The following is an 8,820-nucleotide window of genomic DNA, read 5'->3' on the forward strand; positions in this document are numbered from 1 at the left end:
TACGAAAATGGAAAGAAGCTGTTTTTCCTTCCGCGAAGAAAAGAAAATGCCATTCGGCGAGAATTGTGGCTACAGCGTATTGGGCGGACTGACTTGAACTCTGCGTCATCGCGGCTTTGTGAGGTGAGTACGGGTGATCTGCCTTATCTTTTTGCTTGTATTCGTGCATCCAGTGTTGCGGTACATTCAAGCTTGAGTCTCACGCATGGAGCGTGTATCCACGTCGATGGTAAATGTGCATGCCAGTTGCAACATGTGCCGTGTATACGCTGTCTATGGCTTCATCCAGAGCTCATCCTCGAGTATGTTTTAAGTACATGTAATGCATACATACAAGTGTGCATCAAGTTTTGTTTATTCGCCTTCGTATACTTGAATTTTGACCACTGTGTAACTCCTTCGTGTGTGTGCAGCGAAGTCAATGGCGCATTATTGCGCTTAAGCATGTGCTCCAGCTCGGTGAGTATTCAGAAGCTGTGTGGTTGCATTAGCGATACGCAAAGTTAAATGGTGCGCATTTCTGCATCGTGTTCTAGTCTGGTCGGAAGAGAATGTGCCCAACAGTGCGTCGTCGTCGCTAAAGTCACTTTTTTTAAGCGTGCTGTTTTATTGCCGTGTAACAGTAGCTGCGAATATTCCCTTGCCCAGGACCACTTCTCTGCAAACCAATTTGAGCCGATACTGCTGAGGAAGTTTGGTACTAAGAAGTTGAAGAGAGACGCGACGCCTACGATCTTTAGTAAACAGCATTTGTGAACGTCAGGTAAGCCAACCACGTTAGGAATTGCACAATGTTTGTTCAGTTGAGGAAAAGGTAAGGACGCAAGCCACTTAGAAGAAAAAAAAAACACCGCATATCCACGGGGTGAATGATGATGAGTGGGCGAAGCTCCGGCGGGAATCATCGGTAAACCGTGAATCTTCCGTGTAATTCGCCCAGTCTCGCCGCACTAAATCGAACGATTGACTTCCACCAATGACACGCGCCATATGTGACGTCATTCCTATTTTATAACAGCGCCCTTCATTATAATTGCACCATCTCCCGCTTAAGGGGACGCTAGCACAAACGCGTTAGAAACGTGCAGTACTGTCTAGTAAGGGGGAGAGACCACAGCGTCTTACGCAGCCGTTTACACATGCCGGAACGTGCACCGCGTTTGCCGACGCCATAACATGACTGCTGAGAGAGTATAACCCCCGTATTCATAAACGCTCCTCGACTTGAACTTGACTTGCCACCGCCTTCAACGCGTTTCAAACACGCTGCCCAAGGCGGTGGCAAGTCAAGTTCAAGTCGAGGAGCGTTTATCAATACGGGGGTAAAGCGGAGAGGCCACAGCGTCTTACACCAGCTTCTTACACGGGCCGTAACGCACTAGCACAAACGCGTTAGAAACGCGCAGTCTTTCGTTAATGTTGGGTATTTATTGTCGTCGTGGTGCGTGTGTTCATGTGCGCTTCGTGGCGTAGTGGTTAGCGCCGCGAGTTTGGAAGCGAGGGGTCGCTGGTTCGATTCCGCGCTACAAACACAACTATCGGATTCTTTTTTTTTCATAAAAGTAGACGTGGCTACCTACTACGACGACAACTACTACTGCAGAGGAGGGACAGACACACACCCTAAGGAGCTTCGCCTCTAAAAAAAAAACGATGGGGTCTTCTACGCTTTACTTTTACGTGTGTTGCCTCCTAGCCTTTCCTTCAGCGTGAAGCAACTAGCTCAACAACTCGTTTTATCAAGTTTATAAATAGTCTTTTTAAGCATCATGCATAATTAATTCTTGGCCTTCTATTAGTCTGAAACATGCCTTCGTTCTCCAATGAAAATGGTCTTGGTTGCCGTGCATCCCTGTTCCATTTCTCAAATGCCTCAGATATTTGGTAGCTGAAACATGTTGGTTCTGTAAAGCTGAGAGATGGAGTAGATATTGTGTATAATTACTTTTTAATCAATTCAATCTGCGTACACCACATTCCTGTGCATATCTCGACAACAAAGTCTCAGATAAAACCTACCGACTTTTGGCCAAGGGTAAATACGGCAAGTATCATGCTTTGTAGACCAGTGAAATAATAAAAATGCTTGCACTGCAAAAAACATCACCTCAAGCAAGCAATACTCGATGCGAGAGCCAACCGTTTGCTTGCGGACGCGCTCGGCGCTGACGCTCTCGATGGCAGCGCCACTATCGCCGTGTAAACTCGGCGGCGCTAAGAATCTGCAAGCATGACGCACTAGCTTTTCTGAAGGTAGTGAAGGCGCCATTTTGTCTGTCCACTGCGTTGTTTATTTTTGGCACGGCGTGCGAGTGTTTTGTGGCGGGCGTTCCACCGCCAACACCATACGTGTTCATCACAGTTTCAAGGTATACGTGTATTGCTGGTACAGCTAAATTTTGCAACACATTTTGTCCATTGCTACGCATTAGCTTAGGCATTTGCACTCATAGTCTGCTAAATTCTGTACATATAGTGAATATAGTGCCTGCATGTCAAGGTATGTGGTTAAGTACATCTAACGACCTTTCACTGCATTTTTTTATTCTCCAGAGTGCAATGACACACCCTTCCCATCTTCTGGCTTTGAGTTGTTACTCGCAGCAGCTGCTGCCGCTGATGGTGAGTTGATCGTTAAGCACATCTCACGTCTTTTCCACTTTTAGTTGTTGTAAGTACTCCATTTTTGTATTATGCAGTACACAAGGATACATGCTGCCCATCTTCTGGCCTTGATCTGCCACTAACACCGGCTGCTGTCATTGATGGTGAGTTCTTACTGCGTTTATTTCTTATCGTGTTTACAAGCGTGTTTCATACTTTTCTTGAATTTTCATCATTTGCAGCTTCTGGATCCAATAGTGATGGCACTCAATCAGGGCTAAGTTCTTCACACGGTAAGATAGATTACACACATGCTGCATGTAATCGAGGTATTGTAACAATCGTTGGCTCATTTATTTTAGTCACATTTGGAAGGGTGTGCACAGATCCACAACATTTTGCTCGGCAATATAATATTTAGAAAATTGAAAGGATTGAAAGCATTGTCACTTGTGTGTGGGCACGCATCCTTAATACCGAAAATTACAATGTACTTGTGTGGTTTGTAGTTGCTCCAAGTAGCACTGTTTAATGCTTGGTTGCCACATTATGGTTCCATAGGGATAGTGGTCCTATTCAATTTGTCTTGGCCTGTTTCAGGTCAGCCTGGCACCGATACAGCACCATCGTATTGCTCAGAAGGTAATGGCAGTCGCACACTGTTTTAAAATTTCAAATAATTTATTATTGCTGTAATGTACTTTCATTAATTTTTTTTCTTTTTGCCCCACAATAAATGTATGTATGTAATGTTGCAGAAACTCTTTCAAGTTCAGAATGTGACATACTGGCAGCTTGTTCACCAGGTGAGTGCTGCCTCGATTTGTGTAGGCACATATTTGACAGATGTTTTCGTTGGTTTCAACGGTCATATGTGTGCAGATGTGGAAACCTCCCAAGGATCTTACTGTCAGGCATTTCTGGCTTTGACTGTGCCTGATGAGTGCGAGTGAAATATATGTTCATTACCATATGCATTGTTAAATTTTGGTCACTGACCATTTCTTGTTGGCAACTGTGCTGATTTACAGTTTTTGGGATATTGCTGGGCCTCATCATTTCGAATAATATTATTCTTCATTTACAGCCCAGCAAAAGGTTTGTGCATTCTATGGAGGAGTTCAGTCAGCTGAGGGCACAGCTAATGTGACTGGTAAGCGTTCAGTGCTGACTGTCTTCGGATGCTATGCAGTATACAGCCGAATACATACACATAAATGCTTTTAATGGGAAATTACATGGACACACGTAACAGGTTGATAAAGCAAAAGCTCGTTAATTCAAACTCGGTTAATTCGAACTTGCGGTAAATTCAAACTGACACCCTGGTTCCGGCACAGCGCTGTGTACTGTGGGGCAGAACTCAAAATAATTTGAACAAGTTGGTATCCACAACGGCTAAATTGAACTGGGTGCCCCTGACTTTCATCGGTCCTCGCAGAAGTTGGCTCAAAGTGATCACGTTTTGCAAAACCAAACCAAAACAAATTTATTCAGAGGCAATACAATGAAACAGCAGAGTTTTTCATCAGATGAGAATTTGGACTCTGTGCTGGAACTCTTAAGCAAGCTGCAAACGTTGCTCATGGAGTCAAGAAAAAGAAGTGCAAGCAAATGCAAATTACTGATTACATTTAATCTTGTTTGCGTTAACTCTTCCATGTAAACAAACATATTTTGTGGCATAAATACGTAGCATCTTATATTTCGACATGAAGGCTCGCTGCTCACATGAATGCATGTCGCTGCCTGTTTCTAACGTATCACTGACTGATCAATTAGTTATGTTTGCCATTAGAGCTCCATAAACTTAATTCATGAAATTACCTGACATGAACGTCTAGTATCGCAGAAAGACCAACCCCTGTCACTTCCTATTCGCTTTGTTTTGCAGGCAACAGTACAAGGAGCGGGGATGCTGATCCTTCAGTAGTAGCTGCCCTTCAAAAAAGAATAGCTACACTGGAGGACTGCTTGAAAAACATGAAGCGAAAAGTTAAGACACTGCAACAGCAGAAAAGCAGAGCAAACAATCGAAACAATGAACTGTCGCAAAACATCAGAAAGTACTTGTCACCAGATCAACTGTTAGGCATGGAGACTTCCAGTACGAGGGGGACACCATGGTCAACCGAGACTATACAAAAAGGCCTCAAGCTCCGTTTGGCATGCGGATCGAGAGGCTACAACACCATCAGGGAGCTTGCTGTACCTATTCCAAGTGAACGAACATTACAACGTCGTGTTCAGAACTACAAGTTTTCACCAGGAATTCTCCACGAGGTTCTGCAGTCCCTTGCTTTAAAGGTGAAATAATGGTGCAGCTGAATGTGTTTCTAGAAGAAAAACTCGGCCTAGTTCAGTGGTCTTAAACTCACCTCAGCCAGCGAACTGCAATCGCACAATTTTGGACCACAAGGGCTGGTGTAGTGAAGGTTGTAGAACCAGTACGTGGAGGGGGGTGGGGCGTGCAAATTTTTAGCAAACGTTGCCATATTTGAAAAAGAAACCTTTCATATATCTCATATATGGGGCATTAGCGATGTTTTTGCTTAATGATTAATGTAAGCACTTGTTTCAACAGTATGCCTTCGGCAAAAGACAAAATTTTTTTACAGAGCCCTCCCCCCACCATAGCACCCTCATATCATATTGCGTTTTTTGCACTAAAAACCCTAAAAGATTATTGATATTGTCCTGTGTTGCCTGCGTCAGTGTTTGCATGCCCTTCTTTCAATGCTCATTATTTTGCGCATTCTTAAGTGCTACTTCAAAGTTTTTGGTTTACTAGATGTTATGTTCACTTGCACAGAGTATAATCGAACAACCAGCAAAGATGCTATGGAAAACAAGTGATGACTTCTGGGGAGGAGTGTCGCAGAAAATGTAAATTTCAAAAGGTTTTTCTGGGTATTACTCATCATTTGAAAACACTTCTAGTACATTGTAGTTACAGCATCGCAAGACGTACCTACTACTGATATGCAAGTTACTGTGTGCAGCATGATTATTCTTGAAAAGCATTGTAATATTTTACGACTGATACATGTTGCATCTTTCAGATAACCACCATGGAGGAGCACGAGCGGCATGCAGTTTTGATGCTTGATGAAATTCAGCTGAGTTCAGGGCTTGCATTTGATCAAACGACTGGCACTATTTTTGGAAGGCCCACTTTACCACTGGCAGATGGTTCTCTGCCACATGCTGCAGTGGCAACACATGGACTAGTTTTTATGCTGGGTGGGGTTACAGAAAGATGGAAGCAGACAGTTGCTTATCATCTAATTGGAAACTCATTCAGCAGCACTGCAGTCAGAGAAAACTTGATTGCAATCATTCAAGAATGCGAAAAAATTGGGGTGCGTATACATGCCGTCGTTAGTGATATGGGTGGCGGGAACATGGCCCTGTGGAGAGAATTTGGCATAGTTGCGTTTGAATATTTGCATAGTTGCAAATATTCTGTGCCAAGAGTTTCTTGTTCTCATCCTGTTGACCAGAATCGCAAGCTTTATTTTATGGCAGACTCCGCGCATTTGTTGAAGAACTTGAGAAACCACCTTACACGTGGGCAGTCCATTGTTCTGCCCGCAAAAGTGGTCAAGAAATATCAGCTGCCTTCGAGTGAAGTAAACCTTGAGCCGATTCAGAAGCTGGTAGAAATAGACTCTAAATTGCAATTAAACATAGCGCCGCACTTAAAACCATCCTTCTTGGACCCAGGACATTATGAAAAAATGAAAGTGGGGCCTGCGTATTCATTGCTCAATCACGATACAGCAGCTGCACTACGTTTTTTGGTCCAACGAGGGGACTTGCCTCGAGAAGCGTTGACAACAGCGTGGTTCATAGAAACCATTTATAGGTGGTTCAAAGTACTGACGTCACGTACAACGAAGCTTGCAATCAGCAAGTTGAGTGATCAAAGATATGAGGGCACGCTAAGTTTCTTGAAGAACATGGTGTCTTTATTTCAAGATTTAAAAATAGGCTCAACATCCAAACAAGTGTGGAAGCCTGTACAGACAGGCATTATTTTAGTCTGCAAGGTTGCATTGGAACTGCAAGATTATTATCTTAATGAGAAGGGTTTCTTTTTTGTTTTGCTCAGCCGATTTGGCCAGGATGCCCTTGAGAATTTGTCCTCCACATTGAGGGCAAAGAATGCTGTACCAAAGGCTCTGCAGTTTCGTAGCGCCATTAGAGCGGCTACTTTGGCACAGTTCTTTCGCCCAAGTAGAAGTGGGAGCTATGCAGTTGACGATGCTCCTTCCCTAGTTGGTATCGAAAATTTCCACGCAGAAGCACCTAATCACAATGACGCAGAATCTGTTGAATTTCCCAATGACCTTTTGGATATTAGTGTTACGGAGCACGAATCTTTTATTTATTTAGCTGGATTTGTGGTGAACAGTGTTGCAAAGCACACAGGGATTTGTGAGCAGTGCAAAACTGCCATGGTGTCTGATGATGCCAGTGCACTCACAAGGTTAAAATCCTACACTGATAACTGTAAGCTAGTGTCATCTACACCAGCCGTTATTAATTTGCTTGAAACAGCGGAAAATATGTTTCGAGTGAATGGCAACAAGCTTCTGTGCAATGAAGTAACGGTTGCTCAACTGGTTGCCGCCACTAATGACAGCGTGCTAGCTGTCAGTTGTTTTCCATCTTGTCACAGCATGCAGGAGAGGTTGTTAAGAGCATTTTTTAAAACTAGAATTCACATTTTTCTGCGGAAAGAGAATCTCCTGCGTGAAGCTGAAGAAGCTAAAAGTGCCAAAGCAGGCAGCCGTAGCATTGGAAAGCAAGCTGCTACAACCAATGTAAAATAGTGTGTATGTATCGTTTCGATCGTTTTCTCCAGCTGTTTTTCTGTGATGCATATCGTGCCGACGTGATGTGGTCATCTTGAGCAGTTGCATGGTGATCTCTTCAGGTTGAGGGCTGTTGGCCCTATTGGCCTATGACCATGTTTCAGGTCAATGATTTTACTTTGCCTATCACGTCTGTTTTGTTATGCCTTTCACAAATATGTCCTATCTTATGCCTGTATATCTGCATAATATGTTTCTTTCATTTTTCCAGTTAGGGTTTTCCTCACCCATATCCTATTCCTGCTTCCAAAATAGTTGCGTTATGTTCATAAAGGTGTCTGCCAGAAATTTCGTCCACTTGATGATAGTTGCGTGTGCCATCACTTTGCATGTATAGCATTTGCATGCATTTGCATTTGCATGTATTTGCATGTATAGCAACATATCACTGTTTACAAAAATTTCATTTAATTTATTGTATACACTGCATAATGTTAAATGTATCATTGAGACAGTACTGCATTGTTTCGTAAAATGTTGAATAAAATCAGATGTTTTGTACCTGTCGTATTTTTTGGTTTTCATAAAATTGACTGCACTTGAACTTCTGGCATTTAGAGCAAGAAAGTGAGACTACCAAAGAGGGTTTCCAAATGGACAACAGGCCGCTTGGTTCGATCAACGTATTATGTGCTATTATGATAGCGTGTGCATGCAATTTTCATGCCATGAAATTGCAATGTATAGGTGTGTTCAATGCCACCGCATTTATTTGTATTTATGCCAGTGAAGACAATGGTGTGGTGAATGCGGAGTGCCCAAGAGCTGGTATTGGTGTGGTGAATGCGGAGTGCCCAAGACCTGTAAAACATTACTTCAAGAGAAGTGTATTCAGCCTGATTAATGTGGTTGAACACATGGACAAAGAGTGAACTTCCTGGATCATAAGACAAAAACGACAGAAATTTCATGAGATCAGGAAAACATGAGGCACGGTGTTGCACTACCTCATCTGTGCCCTTGTGAAGTGCAAGCTGTTCTTGGCCTTGTGGGAACTAACCAAATAGCTTGAGATGTGTTACTCTGGATGATTATAAATTTTTTAGTTATTGTCGTTTAATGTGTCAATTAAAGAAAAAGCATGCACGAGAACACTAGGTAGAAAATTTCATTGGACATGTGCTGGACTAACAACTGAAAGTCTACTATTACAATATGAAGTTTTACTGCAATCGCATGCCAGTGCGGTCGAGCTGCATGCACACCCTCGTATTCTGATGTTTAGACACCTGTCGAGTAGATTGAACTCGCAAATGTTGACAGATGGAACAGAAATTTAGCTGCTGGACAGATATGTTAAAAAGCAGCCTGCGCGCACGAACGTAAACTTCTTGTG

General features: G+C 42.9%; 1 long non-coding RNA gene across 2 annotated transcripts; it reads left to right on the forward strand.

Annotated features, from left to right (window-relative positions):
* Positions 1-2,446: 2,446 nt before the first annotated feature.
* On the forward strand, positions 2,447-3,571 carry LOC125946064 (uncharacterized). 2 transcript variants are annotated; one of them, XR_007467376.1, is made up of 6 exons: positions 2,447-2,622; positions 2,700-2,768; positions 2,847-2,897; positions 3,205-3,246; positions 3,363-3,410; positions 3,487-3,571. It is a non-coding gene; the product is annotated as an uncharacterized LOC125946064 (long non-coding RNA). The 2 variants fall into 2 exon arrangements; XR_007467375.1 differs by having other exon boundaries at positions 2,447-2,768.
* Positions 3,572-8,820: the final 5,249 nt, after the last annotated feature.

Source organism: Dermacentor silvarum, chromosome 5, assembly GCF_013339745.2.
Source record: "Dermacentor silvarum isolate Dsil-2018 chromosome 5, BIME_Dsil_1.4, whole genome shotgun sequence".
NCBI classification, from domain to species: domain Eukaryota; kingdom Metazoa; phylum Arthropoda; class Arachnida; order Ixodida; family Ixodidae; genus Dermacentor; species Dermacentor silvarum.